Genomic DNA, 12,556 nt, shown 5'->3' with positions numbered 1-12,556 from the left:
TGAAACCTGGAGGTTGACATATTTAAGATTGATAGAGTTATGCAAAAGCAGAGTGGGCTGCCTTGAGAGGTGGCGGGCTTCCCTTCATTGCAGAGTTTCAAGCAGCCCATATTGTAAAAGGGATTGTTCTTTAGGTATGGGGAACTTTGAGATCCCCTCCAACTCAGATTCTGGGATCCTATGATTCTGGTTCCAGTAAAGACAAGTTGATATCAAAAGTCAACAATGTAGGGGCAGCTAGGTGGCACAGTGGATAGAGCACCGGCCCTGGATTCAGGAGGACCTGAGTTGAAATCCAACCTCAGATACTTAAGACTTACTAGCTGTGTGACCCTGGGCAAGTCACTTAACCCCAATTGCCTCACCAAAAAAAAAGCCAACAATGTGAAGGGGGGATTTGAATAACCAAATGGAATCAATAGGAAAGAAAATCCTCCAAGATGGCAGATGAGTGTGGAAGCTTTTTATAGGTCTGGAGCAGAGGTGGTCCTTATACACTGCTTCAAGCTGATTGGTAGGCTTCATCCAAATCCATTGGTTCACTGGACTTGAAGGTGGTCTCCAGTTGAGTTCAAAGTCCTTAGCTTCTAAGAAAAAGATTCAAACTCAGGGGCAGCTAAGTGGTGCAGTGGATAAAGCACCAGCCCTGGATTCTGGAAAACCTGAGTTCAAATCTGGTCCCAGACACTTGACACTTACTAGCTGTATGACCCTGGGCAAGCCACTTAACCCTTATTGCCCAGCAAAAAAAAAAAAAAAAAAGATTCAAAGTCTTTAGCTTCTGAGAACAATACCTCCTTAAGGGCTAGCCAGGTGTGGTTACAATCTAATTAACTTGAAGTAGGCTAATCAGCAAAGTCAATAACTCTCACTTAATTCAATCAGTTTAGATTGATCTCCAGGTAAACCTTTGAGTATCTGTCAGATCACATTATTTTCTCACACAAAACATGTGGCCAAACAAGATCAAAGGGAAACCCAACTAGAAAAGCCCTACAAATCCTGGAAGCAACAAGACAAAGCTAGAAGACAGCTCATAAAGGTCATCCAAGAATAATCAGATTGCCTGAAAAATGCAAACAAAGAAAGTCTCTAACCCCTATGGGAGGTTGGGAACTCTCTGCCCAAGACCATTTCCCAGAACTAGTAAGATATTTATCTATCTATCTTTATTTATATATAGTCCAGACTGAATCGATAGAATTCACCAATTCATCAGAGGCCCTTAGAGAGAGGAATGTCAGAAACAAGTCACTCAGACAACTTGTCATCAAATTCCAGAGCTTCATTAATAAAGAGATTTTACAAGATGCTATGAAGAAAAATATGGCCAAGCAAAGTACAAATTGAATATCACAACATTCTTCAACCATCATGAGAAAACAGAAAGCACGCTAGAATATGATTTACAGGAAGTCAAGGGAAACTGGGCTTCACCACAGAATCTGACTTCTGACACCTAGTAGCTGTGTGACCCTGGGCAAGTCACCTATGTGTCTCAGGCAGCTCCCTAAGATTCAATTCACTGACATGCCATTGATGTATTATTGTCTATGTCTCCCTCTGGTGGAGGGAGTAACCCACATTGACTAAGTCACAGATGGAGTATTTACATATCATCATCTTTAACACTGGACATTGTTCTAATTATCTCTTTAGTCCTTTCATTCTGTTTTTAAAAAATTTTTTTATAGGTGACTTTATATGAGTTGTATGCATCTTGGTAGATGAATTCCCAGATCTTTAGTATATGTTTGGTATTGGTATCTCTTTTTTCCTTATTTTTATTGGTGACATATAGAAGTGCTGATGGTTTCTGTAGGTTTATCTTATCTCGTTTGCTGAAGATGTCTATGATTTCAATTCATATTTCTGTTAATTATCTTGATTTTCAAAATAAATTAGTATATCACCCACTAATTGAGATGTTTTATCCTTTTCTTTACCAGGGTATGGAAAAGATCTGCAAAGTCTCTCTGTCTCTGTCTTTATCTCTCTGTCTTTGTCTATCTCTGTTTCTCTGTCTCTGTCACTGTCTCTCTCTGGTTCTCTGTCTGTCTGTCTCTCAACAAATGCTTTTCACCATTGGGGTAGTCCAGCACCTGCCAGAAATTGGGTTCTAAAATTCCATGTCTGGAAGATCTCATCATTGATATGGACTGGCAATTGACTCTTGGCAGCTTAGTTCAGCCCCTGGTTGAAACCATGTGATTCCCCCATTTTGTACCTTTCCTCTTTGGTGGGGTCTCTACCCTCTGGTTCTCTTTGTAGCTATTGATTGTAGAAACTCCAACAGGAGTGAACCCAGAGCCTCTCTTTGCTGGACGATCATGCCCTACCTTCTGTTCTAGCCCTTCCTGGCCCATCACTCAGACAAGGGTGAGTCAGAGCAATCTGTTTCTGTGGCAGTACCATACTCTTTGCTTGTCTAAGTGGGAGCACCTACAGCTTTCAGAACTTGTTTTTCTCCTTTTTAAGAAAAAGCAAAAGGACTATAATGGGGAAAGTATGGCAGATAGCCACTATGGTTGATTGCTTATAAAGCCCAGGAGGCTCAAAGGCTTTGCTTTTTACTATATGTTAATAATACATAATTTGAGTCGTTATACAAGCTGTGAGTGAACAATGATTTAATGGCTGAAGAAAAATAAAACAAGAGGCCAAAGCTTACTGTTTTTCCTCAACCGCATGCTCCTTGTGGGGTGTGGGGGCGCAGGGAGGAGGAGAAGGCTGAGAAAGAATCCGACGAATATGATTAACCTTAGTTTATAAGCAAAAGTATTGAAGGGCACAGTGCTTTGTAGATATGCCCAAATTTCTCAAAGAAAAAGTAATTTCCAGTCGCCATAGGGCCACATCCACCCCCTGAGGTCCCCTGTGCCGTGGAGCTCTGAAGTCTGTATGGTTAAAGCACACTGCCCTCTCCCTCCTCACCCCCAATGGGAAATCATGGACTTTGTACCATTCAACACAACATGTGGCGGTCCATTTACGCCTCATTCCTTCCTCCCATTGGTCTCTGCGCAATGATTCCTGGAGCCTTCACAAAACGTTCTTCATAGCTAATGGGACAGTACTCTAGCAAACCCTTTCACATCTGTGTTCCCAAAAAGACCCACATGAGGCCAGCCTGCGGAAGGGGAATTGGAGGGACAGCTGCTTGCTTTGGTTTTTTTCTGAGAGTCTGGATAGCTGAACAGAAAAACATGGGAAGACCTTGAAGCTTTACAGAAACCATAAAACTGTAAACTCCAGCTCATGTTTGCAAATGCTTGCACCTGAAACTAGATGCCTTTCAGCCAAAGCCTGGATGATTTTAGGGTCTAGGTTTTTTGTCATTACAGCATTGGCTGACAAAGCCCATTACATCACCCATTTGGAACAGAAATCCTCTGCAGCTGCTTGTCTTCTATTTCTCTGTCTCTCTCCCTGTCTCTCTCTGTGTCTCTGTTTCTCTGTCTGTCTGTCTTTCTCTCTCTCTCTCTCAGTAAGGCAGGTTTCTATCTCTTTCTTTCTGAAAGAAAACTATATGCTAACAGGCCCTAAAAGAAGTGGGAAAGGCCAAGGGCAGAACACTAGTAGATCATGAGATTTTGATCTGGAAGGGATACTGGAATTCATCTAGTCCATCCCACTCATTTTACAGAGGGGGAAACGGAGGCATAGAGAGGAGGTGATCCACCAGAGGCCAGACAAGCTGTAAATGGCAGACCCAGGATTTGAGCCTGCATTCTCTGACTAAATCCAGCACCAATTATTTTCTCTTTGCAAAAAAAAAATCAAAACTAGATGCTCTCCAAGGCTCCTTTTCAGTTCTAAAACTCTAGGACTCTAGGACTGGTGGGAGCATGGGGAACAGTTGCATTACAGTGTATATCCATTGACTCTGCTAAAGCATGAAGAACAAAGGATTGTGTCAGTGGGCCAAGGGAAAGGTCAGCCTGGGAAATAGTTATTCAGGCTCTGACCTCAGATATGACCAGGGTACTAACTGGTTGAGTAACCTCCAGTAATTAAACCACAAAGAAAGTGAAATGTGACTTTAACCTAGTGAGCAGAGGGCACAACTCAATCAAGTTCACACATCACTTGCTTCAGGTTCTGAAGGACCAATGGCCCATGTCCTGTTTGTTTCCTCTGCTTAAATCTTTGTGCACATGAATAAGCTACCCTCCGAGCAGAGGCAGTTTTTAGACCACAAGGAAACTCTCCAAGGGCCTTCAATATCACCTAGTAGAAAAAAAGGTTTTTTCTGGAACAAATCGTTTTTCCTCAAATCTAGGGACCCGATTCATTTGGTCAAGGAGGAAGGACACCCTTATTACCTCATTTTATAAAGAGGTGACACTTTGTGAAAGGGGGTGGAAAGAGTCCTGGACTTGGGGGTCAGAAAGCCTGGGTTTGAAAACCCTGGCTCTGATAAATTACTGCTTGTAAATGGCCTTGGGTAGTTGAACTTAACCTCACCTGAGTCTCCATCTATAGAGAGCCCTGGTCTTGATCACCTCACAGGTCTTTTCTAGTCTTGGATCCCATCAAATAACATCACAGAATCTATTCTCAGAACTGGGACTCCCAAGATCACCTAGTCCAATCCGCATGTGAATAACATATCCGACAAGCCTTGGTCAATCATCTTGAAGACTTTCCAAGGCAACCTGTCCTCCTTTTTGGAAAGCTCTAATTGTTAGGGCGTCTTTGCTTAAATCTGTAGCTTCAACACATTGTTCTACTTCTGCCCTCTCAGGCCAAGCCAAGCTAGTCTTCACATGATAGACCCTCCATATACTTGAGGACAGCTATCGTTCCTGCCCCCCCCCCACCTCCCTAAGTTTCTCTGCTCCAGGTTCAACATCTTTTTGGGTTTTTTTTAGTGAGGCAATTGGGGTTAAGTGACTTGCCCAGGGTCACACAGCTAGTATGTGTCAAGTGTCTGAGGCTAGATTTGAACTCAGGTCCTCCTGAATCCAAGGCCAGTGCTCTATCCACTGTGCCACCTAGCTGCCCCAGGTTCAACATCTTCTGTTCCTTCAATATCAGGATATCGCAAGTTTTTGAAGCCTTTCTCCACCCTTGTAAGTCTTCTCTGGATGCTCTCTAGGGGATCAGTGTCTTTCCTAAAATTTGGTGCCTGGAACTGGGCACAATATTCCACGACCAGGACAGTGTACAAGGAGACTGTCACCCTCCTAGTTCTTGACGCTAAGCCACAAAATAAGAGGCCCCCATAGCACAGAGGTTGTTTCCTCCAGACCTTGTAGTTCCACCAAAACCCTCAGACTTCTTTCAGATGAATTGCTATTAAGCTGTGCTTCCACCATCTGCTTCTTTTGAAGTTGATTTTTTGGAACCAAGTGGAAGACTTTACATTTGTCTCTACTGAATTTTGACTTCTTTGATTCAGCCCAATATTCTAGCCTGACAAAATCTCTTTGGATACTGATTCTGATATCTGATATGGGAGCTATCTGATTGAAGAGTTATAGCATCTGCAAATTTCACAAGCGTGCCATCTGTGTCTGTCTCTATCCATGTCATTGATAAAAATACTAAACAGCACAGCTCTGAGCAGGGATTCCTTGAGGCATTTGACTGAGGACCTGCTTCCAAGGTGACACTGAACCACTGATGACTAATTTTATGGCCAGCCATAGTTCTGAACTCCTCTTTGTAGACTATCATCTGCACTACTTCTCTTCATCTTCTCTCTAAGAAAAGCATGAGATAGTAGTATTTTATGATAGCAAAGACCTGGAAATGAAATCGGCGCCCATCAATTGGGGAATATCTAAATAAACTGTAGTACATGGTGATAATAAAATATTATTATGCAGTAAGAAATTACAAATGTAAGGAATTTGGCAAAACACAGAGATTTAACTGATGAAAAGCAAAAAAAGCTGAATTTTTAAAACACACACACAGACTACAACAATGTAAATGAAAAGTCATATGAAAGGAAGCTGAGCTCTGGGTAACTGAAAAAACAACAATAACGATACCAGAGAATGGATAATGAAACACACTTCCCTCCTCTTGGCAGCGGTAGGGGACAACTTGGTCAGAGTGTTGCATATTGTCAGATGTAATGATTCTAACAGCTGTTTTGCTTGTTATAAGGGAGAATTCAATTTTGAAAGGGAAGAAGTGGGGAGAAGGGGGCAGTTCCAGAAATGACTGTAATTACAAAGCAGAAGGCATAAAGGAAGGTTTTTTAAAAGAATGGTATGAGATTTTGTTATCTCTGTGGCTAAAATCAAGGTAAACTTTACCTACATCATTCTCCTGAACAGTAACTTTGTCAAAGAAAAAGGACCTGTTCTGTCAATGTAATACTAGTTCTAGATCTCCACCTCCAGGGGTGGAGGACTTAGAAGAAATAGACAAAGAATATTCAAGTTCACAAGATGGAGTTTTCAACAATGTTAAGTATGAGAAGGGATTTTAAAGGCATGTTTGAGTACAAGAAGAAAAAGAAGAGAGAGGGGCCAATGCTGGTCCCTGGGGTGGATGGTGTAATGTCAACCAGCTTCAGAGAGAAAACAGAACTGAGTGCCTTCTAGTTTTGCTTTCAGGACAAAGCAAGCATGTTAAAGAGGTAAATGAAGGGCAGCTAGGTGGCGCAGTGGATAAATCACCAGCCCTGGATTCAGGAGGACCTGAGTTCAAATCTAGACTCAGACACTTGACACTTACTAGCTGTGTGACCCTGGGCAAGTCACTTAACCCTCATTGCCCTGCCAAAAAAAAAAAAAAAGAGGTAAATGAAGCCCAGGACAGTGAGAGCACCTCACTCCCCTAGTTCGGGTTCCCAAAGCCAGAAAGATAACAGCACAGGGTACTTGAAGAACTTGGGGATTCGGTTGCTAGATCAGCCCCGTGATCTTGCCTCCAGAGCTGGAGAGATGGCTTGACCCAAAAGCTGTTCCCAAAGAAGACACCAGCGAGGGGCAGCTAGATGGCGCAGTGGTTAAAGCACTGGCCCTGGATTCAGGAGTACCTGAGTTCAAATCCAGCCTCAGACACTTGATACTTATTAGCTGTGTGACCCTGGGCAAGTCACTTAACCCCCATTGCCTGCAAAAAAAAAAAAAAAGAAGACACCAACGGCCTGACAGCGGAACGTGGCTTTTGCTTTGTTTTTCCAGTGGGGGAAGAGGTTTGTACTGAGCCCTGCACTTTTTTTGTGAGGTAATTGGGGTTAAGTGACTTGCCCAGGGTCACACAGCTAGTAAGTGTCAAGTGTCTGAGACTAGATTTGAACTCAGGTCCTCCTGAATCCAGGGCCGGTGCTCTATCCACTGTGCTACCTAGCTGCCCCAGCCCTGCACTTTTTTAACCTACATAGAAACCCTCTGTTCTTAGCCACCGAAATCCACTTGAACTGGTGCCTCTAAGAAATTCTCTTTCTAGGGAGTGAGCTATGTCATTAACAAAATGCTACCGATAGCTTTGTCCACTGAGCCTCTTGTGATTTTCCTGAATCCACTCTCTTCATAAGAGCACATGCTGTTTCTTAATTCTAGCTACAGAGAAGCTATTTATTCAGGAATGGAATTGGCCAAAGAAAAGGATGCTCTCCAGCTCAGACCCTGCTTTGCTATATCAAAGGAAATCTTCCATTGTTTACTTCCATAAATCATGGTGGAGGGGACAGCACCCTGGTCCTGAAGTCAAAAGACCTGAGTTTTGAGTCTCTATACTTACTAGCTATGTGATCCTGGAGAGGTCACTTACTTAATTTTTCTGGGCCTCAGTTTCCCCGACTATAAAATGGGAACCCTAATGACAGTCAGACCGGGGCTTTGGTGCGGAAAGTGCTTTATAAGGAAGGGGCTTCAAGGGCCTTTCAAGAAAAGAGGCTGCTGCTACTGCTGTTGTTATTGGTCAGTCATACACAATATTCATTCACCTAGAGAGGTAGTTTAGTCCAGTGGTTAGAGTACTGGACTCAAAAGTTGGGCCGACCTAAGTTCAAACCCTGCCTTCAACACTATCTCTATGACCGGGGCAAGGCCTTTAACCTCTCTGAACATCTAGGACTATAACTTATAGGTGGACTGTGACCCCTCTGCAGGAGAGCATTCTCACCCCCTAGGAAAGCCCACTTCCTTGACTTGTTGACATTTTATAAACAATCAGCTAAATCTTCTGCTGGTTTGCTTTGGTAATAGTTCACTTATTAAAAGTTCGGGGGGTAGCTAGGTGGCGCAGTGGATAGAGCACTGGGCCTGGACTCAGGAGGACCTGAGTTCAAATCCAGTCTCAGACCCTTGACACTTACTTGCTGTGTGACCCTGGGCAAGTCATTTAACCCTCAATGCCCAGCAAAACAGAACAAAAAAGTTCAAGCCTTTAAATAGTGGAAAGAACAGGAGTTTAATGGGAAGCTAGATGGCGCAGTGGATAAAGCACCAGCCCTGAATTCAGGAAGACCTGAGTTCAAATCCAGCCTCAGACACTTAACACTTACTAGCTGTGTGAACCTGGGTAAGTCACTTAACCCTCATTGCCCTGCAAAAAAAAAAAAAAAGAACAGGAGATTCGAAATCAGAAAACCCAGGTTCAAATCCCCAGCTCTGACACTTTGTAAGTCACTTCCCTGGTCTGTTTCTAAGATGGGGGAAATGATGCTTGTGCCACCAGTGTGGTTGTAAACAAAGAGGTTAAGTTAATGCATATAAAGTCCTTTGCAACCATCCAGTGCAATCGAATGCAAGCTATTATTAACCTTAATCAGCTGATGATAATGGAGGAAGAGGAGAAGCAGCCTTTGCTGAAAGAACTCAGACAGCATGTAAAAATGCAAGTTCAAGGGTAGGAAAGCTCGGCGGGTCCCCCACCCAGAGGCAGGCTGGGCTGCCAGGATTCTGATAAGCAGCATTAGAGTGAAGCTGCTTTCAGGTTATCTCATCATCTCTTCCTCCTGCACAGATATCCACAGGTTACAGGGGGGCACTAGAAGAGCTATAAATCTCAGCTGGGATCCACATTCAAGACCAGCCCCCTCACATCACTCTGGGGCAAGGGAACGACAGATGGGCACACTCCAGGGCACCGAGACACACTTCCTTGAGATATGATCCCTGGTCTCCTTTCCTAAGAGGACCCAGCAACAAACTACTCCTTTCTCTCCTCTCCTGATCCCCTCCCCTCCCTCCTTCCCCCTCCCTCTTTCCCCCTGCCCCCTCCCTCTTTCTCCCTGCCCCCTCCCTCTTTCTCCCCTTCCCCCCTCCATCTTCCCCTCCCACCCCTACCAGCACATCATCCCCTGACTCCCACCCAACTTTTATCAACCTTCTGTTCCCTAGCACCATTATCATTACTCCTTTGTTTATCCCTCCACTCCCTATTTTAGGGAAGCCTGAAATTCTCTGGCAGAATTGTAATCGATCATTCTGCTCCCCTCCCCAGCTGTTCTGGCAGAGGTAAGGGTTGTGGCAAAAGCTTTGCTGATGACCCCCACCCTCCCACGCCCTCCCACCCCCGCCCCAGCAGGATGGGATCTCTCCCTCCTTAAATCTCTCAGGGTGTTTGAAATCTCTCCCATTCACTTTCAACATGCTAAGTGGCATTGTTTTTATCTGTACGCACATTCCCATTTTTAAAATAACTATCCCTTGTTTCTCATTTCCCTTCCTTTTTGCCTAGTTCTATGTAATACCAAAAGGAAATTATTTCCATGTCTGGTTACTTCACATTTTAATTTTAACTTTTAATTTCATTTAATTTTCAAATAATTCAAATTAAGTACTACTGTGATGTTTAAAATCTAAATTGTGGTCACCTTAAATTAGAAGCTTTAGCACCAGTTCTTGGGCATTAAACATTCATTAAAACATACAGATATTTACAAGGAGTTCAGAAAGTTAAGAAAAAAGCCTATTTAGCCTAGAGTTCCAGCCTGGTCTGGTCTGGTTCTTCCTCAATTCTTCTGCCACAAGCCTGCTTCAATCACGAACTCTCCAGCAAACTCATTGTGGAAGCTTTTTATAGGTCTGGAACAGAGGCGGTCCTTACACACTGCTTCAAGCTGATTGGTTGGCATCATCAAATCCATTGGTTCTGAAGGTGTTCTCAAGGTGTGATTACAATCCAGTTAACTTGAAGTAGGCTAATCAGCAGTTAATCACTCTCACTTGATTCAGTCTAGATTAATCTCCAGGTGGGTCTTTGAGTATCTGCTAAATCCCATTATTTCATCACATCCCCCCCTTTTTTCCTTCTAGGAACAGGTGTTCCTAGATGAAACATCACTTGATTCAATCAGTATAGATTAATTTCCACTGTGGGTCTTTGAGTATCTGCTAACTCCCATTATTTCATCACACTACCAAGCACTTTCTTGGTTACAGAAGTCTATAATCACAGCTATAATTGGGATGCAGAGTAGCATAGTAGATAGAACAGTAGGTCTAGAATCAGCAGACCTGAGTTCAAATCCTCCCTCAGACAGAAACTTATTGTGTGACCATGCACAGTTCACTGAACCTCTCGGAGACTCAGTTACCTCATCAGTAAAATGGGGACAATAGAGGATTATTGCAAGGAAAGCACTTGCCAAAACCTAAAGTACTCTAGAAATGAGAATTCTCGGGGGAGGCTAGATAGCACAGTGGATAAAGCACCGGCTCTGGATTCAGGAGTACCTGAGTTCAAATCTGGCCTCAGACACTTGAAGCTTACTAGCTGTGTGACCCTGGGCAAGTCACTTAACCCCCATTGCCCCGCAAAAGAAAGAAAGAAATAAGAATTCTCATCATTCCAAATTATTACTTTTCTTATACTTCACCATTTGTTTATAAGTTTAGGAACAATATGGCTAATTAATCAAATCCCTGAGCCAGAGCCTTGTTTAAATTAAACTGCTTCAATAAGATCTTATCCCAGAGACCCAAAAAGGAATTTGTGAGCTAAATGAGCAGCTAGGTGGTAGAGTGGCTAGAGTGCTGGGCTTGAAAATGATGAAGACTCATCTTCCTGAGTTCAAAATCTGACTCCAGACACCTACTAACTGTGTGAACCTGGGCAAGTCATTTCACCTTGTCTGCCTCAGTTTCCTCATCTGCAAAATGAGCTGGAGAAGGAAATGGCCAAGCATTCTGATATCTTTGCTGCCAAAACACCAAATAGGTTCATGAAACGTCTGAAATGACTGAAAAGTGAAATGGAAGCAAAGAGACTAAAAGAAGGAATAGGACTGCTGTTAGGGTAAGGTGGGATGGACTGATGTTTTCTTTGTCCTTTCTTCTCTTCTCCCTACTCCAGCCCTCATTCTCTGGGCTTTATCACTGTGCCTCAGCTGCCTTTTCAACCTGGAGGGAAACCCCCAGACAAGCTGTCTTTGGGATGTGCTCCTGACTGTTAGGATTCAGTCACCCTGCCCCTGGGTGGGTTCCTTCTCCTCCTACTCCCTCCCTGCTGCTTTACCCCCATTAGAATGACTTGACTTGATTTCTTTGGCTTATAAAGTACAGAAGAAAGACCATCAAGAGAGTTGGTTTACAGATAAGTAAACAGATGATAAGAGAGTATCCATATTGGGACAGCTAGGTAGCGTAGTGGATAGAGCACCAGCCCTGGATTCAGGAGTACCTGAGTTCAAATCTGGCCTTAGACACTTAACACTTACTAGCTGTGTGACCCTGGGCAAGTCACTTAACCCCAATTGCCTCACCAAAAACAAAAAGAGAGTATCCATGCAATTGATAAGTTAAGTCATCAATAAGTCCTAAAGAAGTATTTCTTAAGCACTGAGTCTCTCTATTTACCAGACATTGTATTAAGTGCTAGGAATACAAACAAGATAAAATACAATCCCTGCCTTCAAAGAGCTCACATTCTTTTGGGTTTTTTTTTTAGTGAGGCAATTGGGGTTAAGTGACTTGCCCAGGGTCACACAGCTAGTAAGTGTTAAGTGTCTGAGGTCGGATTTGAACTCAAGTCCTCCTGAATCCAGGGCCGGTGCTCTATCCACTGCGCCACCTAGCTGCCCCAAGGAGCTCACATTCTAATGGGGGAGACAACATGCCAAATAACTAGATAGTACAAGAATTAGAGTAGATGGAAGGTGATCTCTAAGGAGAAGGTACTAGTAGCTTAGAACACTGAGAAAGGCTTCATTCATTAAATGGAAATTGAGCAGAGATTTTTGCCTTTCTTTGGATTCCCCATACATAGCACAGTGCCTGGCATCCTCTGCATCAAGATCAGAGTTAAACCCATGGGAAGTTATGAGATCACCAAGGGAGACAGCATACAGAAAGTGTTAACACTGGCTCTGTAATGACTATACTATATGCTAGAACTTTCCTTCGTGGGGGAGCAAGACAATGGAGTGACTCAACAACTAGCCATCAGAAAGATGTAACTGGCTAGTTGTTGTATCACTCCATTGTCCTACTACCCTGTGAAGAATGGAAGTTCTAACATATAGGATTGTTTTTTACAGAATCCACGTTAACAAGAGAAAAGAGAAGAGGACCCAAGATGAAGTGTTGCAAGTCACCCACCATTAGTGGACCTGACATGAATAAAGATCCAGCGCAGGAGACTG

Source organism: Dromiciops gliroides, chromosome X (assembly GCF_019393635.1).
Source record: "Dromiciops gliroides isolate mDroGli1 chromosome X, mDroGli1.pri, whole genome shotgun sequence".
In the NCBI taxonomy this organism is placed as follows: Eukaryota; Metazoa; Chordata; class Mammalia; order Microbiotheria; family Microbiotheriidae; genus Dromiciops; species Dromiciops gliroides.
Note: the sequence above shows the minus strand (reverse complement) of the source record.